Source organism: Rattus norvegicus, chromosome 14 (assembly GCF_036323735.1).
Source record: "Rattus norvegicus strain BN/NHsdMcwi chromosome 14, GRCr8, whole genome shotgun sequence".
Taxonomy (NCBI): domain Eukaryota; kingdom Metazoa; phylum Chordata; class Mammalia; order Rodentia; family Muridae; genus Rattus; species Rattus norvegicus.
In genome coordinates, this window is record NC_086032.1 from 40,716,748 (window position 1) to 40,731,098 (window position 14,351).

A 14,351-nucleotide genomic window follows, 5' to 3' on the forward strand; every position below is an offset into this window, starting at 1 on the left:
CCTACAGGACACTGTGTGTTACTCCCTACAGGACACGGTGTGTTACTCCTACAGGACACGGTGTGTTACTCCCTACAGGACACGGTGTGTTACTCCTTACAGGACACGGTGTGTTACTCCCTACAGGACACGGTGTGTTACTCCCTACAGGACACGGTGTGCTACTCCCTACAGGACACGGTGTGTTACTCCCTACAGGACACTGTGTGTTACTCCCCACAGGACACTGTGTGTTACTCCCTACAGGACACGGTGTGTTACTCCTTACAGGACACGGTGTGTTACTCCCTACAGGACACGGTGCGTTACTCCCTACAGGACACGGTGTGTTACTCCCTACAGGACACGGTGTGTTACTCCCTACACGACACTGTGTGTTACTCCTTACAGGACACGGTGTGTTACTCCCTACAGGACACTGTGTGTTACTCCCTACAGGACACGGTGTGTTACTCCCTACAGGACACTGTGTGTTACTCCTTACAGGACACGGTGTGTTACTCCCTACAGGACACGGTGTGTTACTCCCTACAGGACACTGTGTGTTACTCCCTACAGGACACTGTGTGTTACTCCCTACAGGACACTGTGTGTTACTCCCTACAGGACACGGTGTGTTACTCCCTACAGGACACTGTGTGTTACTCCTTACAGGACACGGTGTGTTACTCCCTACAGGACACTGTGTGTTACTCCTTACAGGACACTGTGTGTTACTCCCTACAGGACACTGTGTGTTACTCCTACAGGACACGGTGTGTTACTCCCTACAGGACACTGTGTGTTACTCCTTACAGGACATTGTGTGTTACTCCCTACAGGACACTGTGTGTTACTCCTTACAGGACACTGTGTGTATGTCCAGAAAATGAGGTGTGCGAAACAGAGCCACCTGCTTGGATGAGAGCCAATATTACTAGACTTCGTTTTCATATTACCTTCTCTTACTATGATAGTGGGCATTTTGTTAAAAAAAATGCCTCTGTTTAATGAACTTTTTTCTGTAATTTAATTTTGTAGAAAAGGTGGCATGAAATTCTTAACCTAGGCATACTGTTTTTTTAAATATTTATTTTATTATTTTATTTTTATGTGTATGGATGTCTTGTCCCTATGTCTGTGTGCACATGTGTGCCTGATGCCTGTGAGGTCTGAAGAGGGGATTGGATTCCCTTGAACTGGACTTAGGATGGTTATAGACCATCACTCCGGGTCCTTTGCAAGAGCCACAAGTGCTCTAAACCTATGAGCTTCTCTCTAGCCCTCCTAATCTAGGCACACTTAAACATTACACACTGACCTCCACCTAGAATTTACTCCCTAATCCTGCGTGGGCCTCTTCAAGAGTGGAAGAGAGGTGGAGATTATCAGCAGACAAATGGGAGCCTGTGGTGCAGGAAGTTGGTGGTTGCTTCCCCCTGGAAACCACTTACTTCTAAAGTCCTCTGGAGAAACGGCATGGAGATGTTGTTTGGGTAATTCAATCTGAAGTGACCCACTAACAGGGCAGAGTCCATCTGCTTCAGTTCTCTTCAGAGCTGACAAAGCATTAAAATAACACCAATTCACTGGCCTATTAAAAAGAGAGAGAGAGAGAGCAGGGCTGGGGATTTAGCTCAGTGGTAGAGCGCTTACCTAGGAAGCGCAAGGCCCTGGGTTCGGTCCCTAGCTCCGGAAAAAAAAAAAAGAACTAAAAAGAGAGAGCAGTGCCTCCTGTCTCACCGCAGGCTCCCCCCATACGTGAGCCCCTCGCATCCAGTGAGCCTGAGCATGTGTGCCTTGCCACACGGACATCAGCTTACCTGTGTACAGTTCTTTGAAAGGATGGTTTCCCAGGGCTGAAAGTTATGTTCATGCACAGCGTGAATAACCTCACACATCTCAAAAGCTGGTAATATTTCCAAACCAGTTTGAATGTCTTAGGAGTGTGTGTAAATTGAGCGCATTGGAAATCCTCCACTATAACCTGGGATAGGGAGGTGGTATTTATTTGTGGAGAAATACAACCCAGCTTATGTTTCCTTTCTCCCATAAATCAAAGATGTCTGCAGAGGAACAAAACCCTCTGAGGACATACAAGAGGACAGTTTCATAAACAGAGGTCTGACTTCAGAATTGCTGCTTTGCCTAGCTCTTGGCTTTCCTTCTACCCTGTCATTGTCTCCTTCTCCCCCTCCTCATACTCCTCCCCCCTCCCCTCATCTCCCTTTCCCCTCCCCTCCCATCTTCTTCCTCCTTCCCCCTTCCCCTCCTCATCCTCCCCCTCCCCCTCCCCAACTATCCCCTCCCCCTCAACTTCCCCCTCCTCATCTTCTTACTCTTGTCCTGTTACTTCCTCTGTACCTTTGCTTTTAAGGTGCAGGCTCTCAAATTTGATTATAGCTCTGAGTCCCTCAGAGGACTCCTTAAAACACAGATTGCTAGAGTTACCCAGGAGTTCTGGATGCCTGGAATGGGATCTCAGTGCTGCTGTGTGACTGGCAATGGAACAGGCTTTGGAGGCCACTCTAAAATTTTATAATTGAGTTTATAGAAATGCTTTCAGCTGACTTGATGCCAGTGTGAACAGTCTACTCAGGAGACACCGACTGATGACATTTCCTTTGTCCTTTGTGTCAGTAGAAGACAATGGCTTGATACTATATGTAGAGATTCAGTTTGGCCTTATAGACAAGTTTAGACAAAATACCTATATGTACTGTCTTTCTGGGCCACACCACGACTCCACCTTTGAACCGTCTCTACAGTGAGACTGTGCTAGGAGAGTGAAAGGTGCTTCAGTATGAGTGTATCCGTTTCTTTTATTTACACAGGTCTAGAGTCACCAGAACTTACCTTTCCTCTGTGTCTGTGTGTGTGTGTGTGTGTGTGTGTCTGTGTGTCTGTGTGCCCTGTGTGTGCATGTGTGTGTGTACATGTGTGTGTGTGCTCGTGTCTGTGTGTGTGTGCATGGGTGTGAGTGTGCAGGTGTGTGTGTATGTGAGTGTGTGTATGCATGTGTGCGTGTGTGTGTCTGCATGTGTGGGTGTGTGTGTGCATGTGTGTGTGTGTGTTTGTGCTCGTGTCTGTGTGTGTTTGTGCATGGGTGTGTGTGTGCATGTGTGTTTGTGTGTGTTCGTGTGCATGTGTGTGTGTGTCTGTGTGCCCTGTGTGTGCATATGTGTGTGTACGAGTGTGTGTGTGCATGGGTGTGAGTGTGCAGGTGTGTGTGTATGTGTGTGTGTGTATGTGTGTGCGTGTCTGTGCATGTGTGTGTGTGTGCTCATGTGTGTTTCTATTCCATTCTCTATGATAGACTTTAAGATCTGCCTCTTTCTTCCTACTTTGGAAAGTAACTGACTGCCAAGGAAGGGTGGCCAGTAACTTTCAGAGACATCCCTGTGACAGATTGCTTTCATTCTGGAGATGGGTGACATCTCTTTAGGAAGCTCTGGGCGTGTAAATGAGCCAGGCTGCAGTGTTTTTTGTCTGACTCCCAGGGCCTCCTCCAGGCCTTTGGTGAGGAAGGACCCAAGTCCTCTAAATGACTGTTTGCCTTTCACAGAAGAAGCCTACTGCACCAAGGCTGCCAGCCAGTATCCTGCTGGGTTAAAACAGCCTTTTTTTTGAAGTGTTTGTTTAATGTCTGAACCCTGCAGTGCATGCTGTCACCCTCCTTAGACTGTGTGGAAACTGTAGCAGGTGTGTTTGGATGGCAGGGGAGAGGCGGAGGAGGTTCACAGCTCAGATGAGCTGTCAGAGCACCTAGAGGCCATTCAAGATCCTTTGCTGCCCCAGGCTTGCTCTCCTTCTGCAGCAGTGTTAATCATCTCCTCTGGAAGCAGAGTGGGAGTGCTGTTACCTTTGGACCAACAAAACTTAATAGCCTCTTGGCAAAGGACACTTCAGCACTTCCTGCTTCCTCCAAAGTAGTTGGAGTGAAGGTAGAGGAGGCTACAGATTAAAAAAGCTGGGTTCCTGGTTCCCTTGCCAGCACACTGCATGAGATGGTGCTTGTTTTAATTGTTCCAAGGGTTAGATGTCAGGAGCCAGTTCCAAAAGAAAGCCAGCAGTGAACTGTGGCTGACAAGTGTCCTTGGCTGGTGCCCAAGCCTTGATTTACTCGAATGTTTCACATTGTGCCTGTTTTTTTGTTTTTTTGTTTTGTTTTGTTTTGTTTTCACATCACCAGATTCAGAGCCTAAGGTGTGTGTGGCATCAAGCTGTGTGTTTCCTTTATTCCTGTCCCTTGTATTTCAGGGACAGAGGACATTGGTTGTGGGGGGAGGGGGAGCAGAGGATGGAAACGTCCTCATGTCTGCCATGTCTCTCGTGCTGCAGACCCATGGAACGAATGTTGAAAAGCAGGATCCTGCTGCAAGTGCATAACATACTCTATTCAGTTAGGCTCTTAACAGCGCTGAGACATAATGGCAGCATACACATTGATTAATCCAAGCCCATGCAGACTTTGGACTAAATATCAAGTATTTACCACATTGACACGATTGAAGTGGCTTGTGCCTGTCAGGGTTGTGGTCAGTACAGTGAAATTACACTTGTTCCTCGTAAGCATGTTGCTGTGGATGCCTAAGGAAGAAGTCTGACTGAGTCCGATGGGAAGTAGAAAACGAACTACCCAGAAGTCACCAGCACACCTTACAGACCTGCTCCTGCAGGGTACAGTCACGCAGATAGAGTTCAGTGTCACTTGGCCATGGCACAGATGAAGAGGAACTCAGGATTTCATCTAAATGGAGTTGTTGGTTGGGTTGTGATAATGCATGGTGTCTAGAGCTCCTGTCTGTGTGAGTCTGAGCCTCGGCCCAGATCAGGGCAGGATGGGCTGGTGATTAGAATGAGCTGTTTACCATCGGAATCTCCTACACCCTGCACCCAAAAGCAGCTTAAGAAATGGTGCTTAGATGAAATATTACTCAGCTATCAAAAACAATGACTTTATGAAATTCATAGGCAAATGGATGGAACTGGAAAATATCATCCTGAGTGAGCTAACCCAATCACAGAAAGACATACATGTTATGCACTCATTAATAAGTGGCTATTAGCCCAAATGCTTGAATTACCCTAGATGCCTAGAACAAATGAAACTCAAGACGGATGATCAAAATGTGAATGCTTCACTCCTTCTTTAAAAGGGGAACAAGAATACCCTTGGCAGGGAATAGGGAGGCAAAGTTTAGAACAGAGGCAGAAGGAACACCCATTCAGAGCCTGCCCCACATGTGGCCCATACATATACAGGCACCCAATTAGACAAGATGGATGAAGCAAAGAAGGGCATGCTGACAGGAACCGGATGTAGATCTCTCCTGAGAGATTCACCCAGAGTACAGCAAATACATAGGCGAATGCCAGCAGCAAACCACTGAACTGAGAATAGGACCCCTGTTGAAGGAATCTTAGAAAGGACTGAAAAAGCTTGAAGGGGCTCGAGACCCCATATGAACAACAATGCCAAGCAACCAGAGCTTCCAGGGACTAAGCCACTACCTAAAGACTATACATGGACTGACCCTGGGCTCCAACCTCATAGGTAGCAATGAATATCCTAGTAAGAGCACCAGTGGAAGGGGAAGCCCTTGGTCCTGCCAAGACTGAACCCCCAGTGAACGTGATTGTTGGGGGGAGGGCAGTAATGGGGGGAGGATGGGGAGGGGAATACCCATACAGAAGGGGAGGGAAGGGGCTAGGGGGATGATGGCCCGGAACCCGGGAAGGGGAATAACAATTGAAATGTAAATAAGAAATACCCAAGTTAATAAAGATGAAAAAAGAAAGAAAGAAAGAAATGGTGCTTGGGAAATTGTTTACCAGGGAAGAGTTTATACTGATTTTGATGTATCAGAAGTGTAGTTAGTAGATAGGATTTTTAAAAAATATCAGTCTAAGAGTGTACATAGGTTGATTACTTACCTGACTTAACAAGCTACAATCTGACTTGATTGACTAGTGCATGTGAACTATGGAAACTTCTACCCAGGCTTCCCTGAAAACAAGTTTTTTATATTTATCAGGGAAATTCAAAATCTATGTTTTAGCGCATTGTCAGGACCCCCAGGGAGCTGTGCCTAGACACCTCTGAGCTCCTTCCCTTCTGTCCTTTCATGTAGCCGCACACCGGCTCCCTTGATTAGAGACCGTGTGGACATGGGTCTGTGTGAATTGAACTCACGTACTTGAGTTTTGTGGCAAGTAGCTCACCCATTGAACGACTGTCTTACTGTCTGCCTCACCACCTGACCACTTGTCATTCACACAGCCATGCCAGTCAGTGTTTGACACAAGCTGGTTGACTCTGTGTTTTGACCTTAATATCCTTGTCAGGTCTAAAACATGTGTGTGTGTGTGTGTGTGTGTGTGTGTGTGTGTGTGTGTGTGTGTGTGTACATATATATATGTATATATATGTATATATGTATGTATATGTATATATGTATGTATACAATATACATGTTTATGTCTGTGTGTTTTGGGGTTTGATGCATGCGATGGTAGTGCTGAGGTGAGAAGAAGCTTCAGCCTTTCCTTGCTGAACCTGTTTGCCTTACTAGGAGTGCACTTATTTCCAACTTGATGAAATGTGTCACTGATAGCCAGGCATGGTGGCTCATGACTAACCTGGTACTGGGGAGGTAGAGGCAAAAAGGATAAAAAGTTTAAGGCCAGACTCCACTTGTAACAAATTCAAGGTTTGCTTATACTACATAAAGTGGTGGCTTGCTCTTTTAATCTCAGCAGTCAGGAGGCAAAGCAGGCAGGTCTGAATTCAAGGTCAGCCTAGTCCACTTAGAAGGTTCTGGGCCAGCCCACATTGTAGAATGAGAACCTGTTTCCAAACTAGAAAGGGGCAGTGGGTTGATTCAGTGGGTAAGGTGCTTGCCATCAAACTGGAAGACCTGAGTTCAGTCCCCAAAACTACAAGGTGAACTCTCATAAGTTGTCCTCTGACCTCCACTCAAGGGCCATGGAATAGACACATACACACATAAACATTAATGTAATTATATTTTTAAAACCAAGGAGGGTGATACAATGTCCCTGACTAGCACTGCATTTAAAGCTTTCTAAGGTAGATAAAGCTTTTCAGTGGTCCGTGGTTTCCAGTTACCTCTGCAGTAATAAAGCAACAGGAAATGTGTGTGTAGGGCAGAGGTAGAGATTCCTGGGAGGTCAACTGGAGGGAGCAGCGTTTAGAGCAAGGGAGCAGGCTTAGGGCATGGAGACAGGAGCAGAGCTGGAAGACCACTCTAGAAGGCTGTTGGGACACTGGCAGTGTTGACTGGAACCAGAAGAGTGGCCCAGTGCTATTTTTACACGTGAAGTAGCAAACATCTGCTACAGTGGCGTCAGTTCAAGAGGACCAGATTAGATGGCGAAGCTGGAGGGGTAGCCCCAAGCTGACATCAGAGAACAGGGGAGTTACTTCATCTCATGTTACATAACACTTTCAATCTTTTTAGCCACTTACAAAACTGAGAAATCTATTTTAAGCAAATGTCTAAATAGCTCATTGCATCCTTGTGTGGCTATTCTTACTCAGCTATCACTCGCCTTGCCAAAGTATTCCCCATCCTAGAATGGGCAACCTGGGGGCCTCCAATGAGTCAGGAGATTGTGTACCCCACCACACCACCTAGGTCCAGCACATTTTGAGTATTCCATAAAGAAACCGGCGTACATGAATGAGTGGTCAGCTGCTGCTGCCCTGTTCTCTGAGCCCTGGCAACCACTAATCTGTATGCCATCTCCATGGATTTGTCTATTCTAAGTACTTTATATAAGTGGGATCGTACAATCTGTGATGGCCTTGTCTGTCTGCAGTCTTTCACTCGCCATGTCTTCAGGGTTTATCCACATCATCTCCTTAGCTCTTCGTTACTTTTCATTGCATGCACTGTGCTATTGAATGGACAATCCACAGTGTGCTCGTCTGGACGGTAGTTGAGGCACATCTTGGCGGGCTCCACTTATGGCTTAGTATAAGTAATGCCACAGTGAACCGTCATGCACACGTTATATGTAAAGTAAGTTTCCTCTTCTCGCATGGCTTCATACCTAGTAGTGGGACTTCCAGGTCCTACGGTAACTGTGATGAACTTTTAAAGAAACTGCTAAAGTGGTTTACTCTACAACTGTATATTAAATGCTATGTGCGTGTTATTTTTAATGTGACATTTACTAAGGAGAGGGGTCGTATCGTCAATACACCTATGTAACTCCTACTCAGACTTCTCATGTTCTCAAACATGACCGAATACCAGTGAACCCAGCACTCCATCCAACAGGGACTTAGCAGGTGCTTCTGAGTGGCTGCGTTGTAACCCTGACTTACTAGAGTAAACAGGATAGGAGGGGTTGACTCTTTTATGGCTCTTGGAGTCTGAAAAGGAAACAAGTCCTCTCCAACTACATATGTAAGACTGGGTTCTATACTCTGAAGGAAAATAGCTTATTTATTGTGACCAGGTATCCACAAAAGCTCCCAAGAGTGTTGTATGAAAGCTGAGATGTGGAAGACGGGTGGGTTAACTTGATGGGGGTGGAGGAATGCTCCTGCCACAGAATCATGTGTAAAAGGGGGCAAGAACGGGCATGGTGCTTTGAGCACAGAGAACATAGGGAGGGGGAAGGGAATGGTAAGGAGTGATCACGGGGAGTAAAGGGTAGCTCTGTCATAGGAAGCCATTTATCAGGACTAAGGGAGGTGGCTCCATTGTAATAATTCTGTTATACAAACAGGAGGAGCAGAACTTAGATCCCCTCATCTATTTAAAGTGCCAGTTAGAATCGTGACTGGCTGTAACCCTAGCACGGGGCAGGATAGGCAACTCCCCTGAGTTCTCCTGCCTGGCAGACTATTCAGTCACTGAGCATCTGGTTCCTCAGTGAACCAAAAAGATAAGATTGGATGAAACATCTGGTGTCACCTTCTAGCCTCCATATACATGTATGTGCACATGTATCCCCCACATACTACATACACATGTACACACACACACACACACACACACACACACACACATACATACCTCATGTCCTTTTTAGAAGAGGGAAATTAAAATATATTTTAAAAACAAGACTTTTTTAAAAGATTTAAAAGATTGTATGTTTCAGTCCTCCTTAGAAGAGAGAACAAAATACTCACAGGAGGAAATACAGGGACAAAGAGTGGAGCAGGGACTGAAGAAAAAGTCATCCAGAGACTGCCCCACCTGGGGATCCATCCCATATGCAGCCACCAAACCCAGTTACTTGCTGATGCCAAGAAATCCTTGCTAGCAGGATCCTGATATGGGTGTCTCCTGAGAGGCTCTGTCAGAGCCGTACTGATACAGATGAGGATGCTTGCAGCTAACCATCAGACTGAGCACAGGGATCCCACTAGAGGAGTTAGAGAAAGGACTGAAGGAGCTGAAGGGATTTGTAACCCCATAGGAAGAACAACAATATCAACCAACCAGATGCCCCAGAGTACCCAGGGACTAAACCACCAACCAAAGAATAGAATACACATGGAGGGACCATGGCTCCAGCTGCATATATAGCAGAGGATGGCTTGTTGGGCATTAATGGGAGGAGAGGTCCTTGGTCCTGTGGAGGTTCATTTCCCCAGTGTAGGGGAGTGCCAGAGCACTGAGGTGGGAGTGGGTGGGTGGGAGGGGGAGCATCCTCATAGAAGCAGCGGGGGAGGGAGGAGGAGGGGGAGGGGATAAAATTTGAAATGTAAATACATAAAATATCTAATAAAAAGATTTTATTGTTTTATGTGTACGTATGGGTGTGTGTGTTCATGTTTACACTTTTGCACGTGGGCTTAGAGAGACAAGAAGAGGACATTGGGCCCTGGAACTAGGAATCATAGTGACTAGCATGACATGGATTCTAAGAGCCACTCTTGGGTCCTCTGCCTGCACTCTTAGCCCTGCCATCTCTCTACCCCATGGGACATTTTTATTAGTAAAATAATTGTAGATTTTCAAAGGTATTTGTCCATAATAGGAGAAATTGTTATCTTTTGAAAACGAGATGAGCAGTGAGGCAGACGACTGTAACAAACCCTTCTAAAAGCATGTGCGGCATTCTTAGCATAAAGAAAAATTAAGTTGCTTAGAAAGTATTATTAATCATAATTTTAAAATGCTACACCTCAACTCATAAGAAGATGTAAGCTTCTAGATTAAAAAGATGATTGTGCCAAAGCTTTGTATATATTATCAGTAATGGATTTAAAATGAAGTTTAAGTCATCATTTTAAAAAAGAAAGACACTTAATATCAGAATAACTTATGAAAGGTCAATGTACAGAAAAATTTGAATATGTATCTAAGAGAAGATTAGTGGAGACATATGTAAATGGACAGATATGGTTTGACCGTGAGTTAAAAGATGTGAGCTTCAAATCAAAGTTTTAAAGGGATTTGTTATTTTGTTGTGTTTGTGTTTGCATGTGTTAGGTCTTACGAATCCATGGTTCACAGGCTGGAGAGATGGCTCAGTGGTTAAGAAAGAACACCGACTGTTCTTCCAGAGGACCCAGTTCAATTCTTACCATTCATAGTTGGTTCACAACAATCTGTGACTTCGGTTCCAGGGCATTAACTCCCTTTTCTGGACTCTGCACACCAAGCACGCACATGGTACACAGACACAAATGTAGATAAAGTATTCATATCCACTGTTTCTAACTGACAATCCAGCCAGCCTTGATGGTAACACCTAGACAATCTCAGCATTCAGGGGCTTTCAAGGTCAAGGTCAACATGGACTTTATAGTGAAACATATGTCAGAAGGGAAGAAAAGAAGAAAGGGAGGGAGGGAATGAATAAGCAAACTTTTTTTTTAAATCATAAATTTTATAAATTTATAAATTTTGTAGAATACAAAGGACTTAAAACAGTCAAATTACCATCACAAAAGATGTTAGGTGACTTAGAGTAACTACCTCAGAGATTTTTCCATAACAGTGCAAGGTGGCATGAGGACCTGAAAGCAGGGTAACAGGATAAATGCAGAGGTCAGAGGTCAGCCTGTCACATGCTATGCCAGCACACTGAAGGAGAGGAAAACCTTTTACTCAGAGTCTCTGATATCTAAACAGAAGGGGGATGCAAACACAGACGGAGTAGGAGTCATGTAAAGTACCCATCACTGTCCACTTGGGGAATAGCTCTAGGGTCCTGGCCCTAAGACAAGGAGCTCCCCAGGTGCTCAAGTCCTTCATACAAAACACTTAACTGCTAAATATAACCTGTCAACAATGCCCCAGATACCTTAAGTCATCCCTGGATTACTTTTGATACATTTATTGGTTACTTCCCCCCACCGTAATGAATTGTATGATATAAATAGTGCTGATAGTTTTAGAATCCATGACCACTTGGCTCCAAGGACCTGAGCAGAGCATCATGGTGACTGGTAGGAGTGTGTGGTGGAGAACTAAACAGCTGGTGGCAGACAGGAAACAAAGAGAGAGGAAGAGACTAGGTACCCAGTGTAACCTTCAAAGGAAGAAAGAAAAAGCAGCTCCCTTCTTCCTCCATTTAGACTCTGTTTTCTGATGTTTCCAGAGTCTTCTAATATAATACTCCCTGCTGGGACCAGCTTTTCATAATAGGAGCCTACAGGGATATCATGTAGTAAGGTTATAGCAGTACCTAACTCATTATACATACTATGTAAAGAATTATAATATCTGTCGTGGTTAGAAAATAATGATGATTTAAAAAAATCTCTATTTGTTTTATATAACCATAGTTACTTTTTTAAAAACTATTTTCTAGCCACAATTAGTTGAATCCACAAATTAGAACCTGTGGATACAGAAGGGGATGACTGTACGTGAAATCCAGGACCAGCCTATGGCACACAATTAACAGTGGTTTCTGAGTCTTGAGGCATGGATATTGCAGCCAGGGCACAGGCAACCCTTCTGTAGACTTCCAGCATGCTAGAAGTGGACACATGGCTATCCACACCTCTCAAAGCTCACGGACCAGAACACTTACGATGTGTTGTAAGTTTTACTTCAGTTGGGAAGGAAAGTCATGAGGGTGAGCAAGGCAGATACTGTAACCGAGGGGAGCAGGCCAGGTGCGAGACAGCGAGCAGCCATGACTGTAATGGAAGGCTTCTGACTCCTGGAAGGAGCTGTTCACGCGGTCACAGCATGGTGTTCAACCCAAGGTTGCCTCGCCTTAGAGAACGCTTCCTGATACGCTAAAACGCTTTATTTTCTTCTCATGTGATTTTTATATTCAATTCTTAACATACGATAATCAGTGCTCTGATTTTTTTCTTGCAAAATTGCATACATTTCTATAAGTCTAAATATATATATTTATAACACTTTGCATTTTGCTCAGTAGTCAGTCCTCTGTAACAATGGGCTCTACATTTACAGATTCGAACAGCCTCAGGGCAAAAATATTAATGTAAACGGAAGTGTGTATGCATTGAGTGAGTGCAGACCTTGCTCGTGCCATGATGTCCTAGTTACTATGAAATAATAATAACTGGTTGTCTACTGTTCGCATCAGGCAATCTCAGTAACCTGGATATCTCAATTATTTACGGGGATGTGCACGGGTTGTACGTAAATCCTATTTTCTATGGACAGGGCTTTAAGCATCTGCAGATTGTGGTACCCTGGTGGGAGGAGCGCTCCTAAAATAACAGTGCCCACAGGGGATTGTATGTATGTATTGTGGTGAGTTGCATCAGCCTAATTAACACATCCATCCCCTCAGTAGTTGTCTTTGGTGAAATTATTCAGCCTCTCCTCTCTTCAGTTTCCGGGTATAGCATGCGTTAACTACTGTTACTGTGCCAGTCGGTTGATTTTCAGACCATTCCCTCTGCCCCCACGGAACGCCTTTATTTTCATGTCAGACTTCATCGTTTTTTAGAAATGTTAGACAGGGGCTTAAAAATGAATAAACCACAGTGGAAAAAAAAAAAAACCAACAATAAGGCTTGGGAGGATGGCTCAGTGGGTATAGCACTTGCTAGGAATGCACAAGGACCAGGGTTAGGGAATCATAGACCAACATTATAGTCAGGTAGGCTTGGTAGTTCACCTGAAATCTCCAGGGCAGGGCAGCTGGCTAGATACACCAGTTCCGGGTTCAGCAAGACACTGTGCCTCAGTGTATAAGGTAGAGAGCAACTGAGGAATATACTTGATATCAATATCTGGCACGCACGCACGCACGAACGCGCGCACACGCACACACACACACACAAACACTCTCTTACACACACACATATACCTATGTATACATACGTATATACCCCCACATGCAAACATACATATATGCACACATGTGTACACATATATACACTTGTAATAAAGGGGTTATTATTGCACTTCGAAAAACATTTGCTTAATAAGAAATAGGCTCTGAAGGAAATACATTTCAATAAAGAAATCTCCATGTATTTTTGCCCAAACATCAGTTAACCTAGTTAGAGTCCACTCAGACAGCACTTGGCTGCCTCTTGTGGATGCTTGTTTACATTTTACCTACACGGTTATAAGTAACAGGCAGCATGTTCTCTCCTTTAATCTTGAGTCATGGTGACAACCATTCTGAGATACACACCAGGAAGCATGGGCAGGCACAGCCTAAGCCCAGGCTTTTAGTGTGAGATGTGTTGTCTGGATTCCAGGTACTGTGTGCACAATGGTGAAGCCCAGCCTTCTTCCTGGGATCAGCTGGGTGAACTCTGCTAGCCTTAGAGTTTTTAGAGACCAGATACAGTTCTGAATGTGTATGGTTCAGATCCCTAGTCCCTATCTGTTTGAGCAGAATAAGAATAAGAATTTTAACATGCATATAGTTACAGTGTTGGTATGTGAGACGTACTTAGTCTTAGCCTTCCACTTGAATGTAATAAAGTTTTCTCATCAAAGTGCCTTGCAGGGTGTTTATTCTTGCATTGATTTTTCTGTCAGCATCTGGTGTCTTAGGTGACAAAGAGGCACAAGACATGAGAAACAAAGAGCAAAGTAAGACATGGGCCTTAGAAGAGAATTTGGCGTACACAGGTTTTATCTAGATTAAAAGAATGCAGACTCGAATGCTGGTTTTAAAACATCATGTGGAATTAATGTTGGGTTTGCTCTTTAATGTCTTGAGCTTATTCTCAAGACTTTTCTAGAGGGTTCCAGCCCTGCCCCTTCTAAGATCACCGGGAACTGAGTGTCATGTAATTTTTCCTATTAATTGCTTAGTTTGTCATTTCACATTGTGTATGTGCTGTGCTGTTTCTGATGTCAGAGCAAACCTTGGCTTTGCCCTCAAGGATTTCATGTCTGGGCCATTTATCATTGGGCCTTGGTGTTTTA

General features: G+C 44.5%; 1 protein-coding gene across 8 annotated transcripts in view; it reads left to right on the forward strand.

The window, feature by feature from the left end:
- The window catches only part of Atp8a1 (ATPase phospholipid transporting 8A1), a 242,534-nt gene that overhangs the window by 47,816 nt on the left and 180,367 nt on the right, over positions 1-14,351 (forward strand).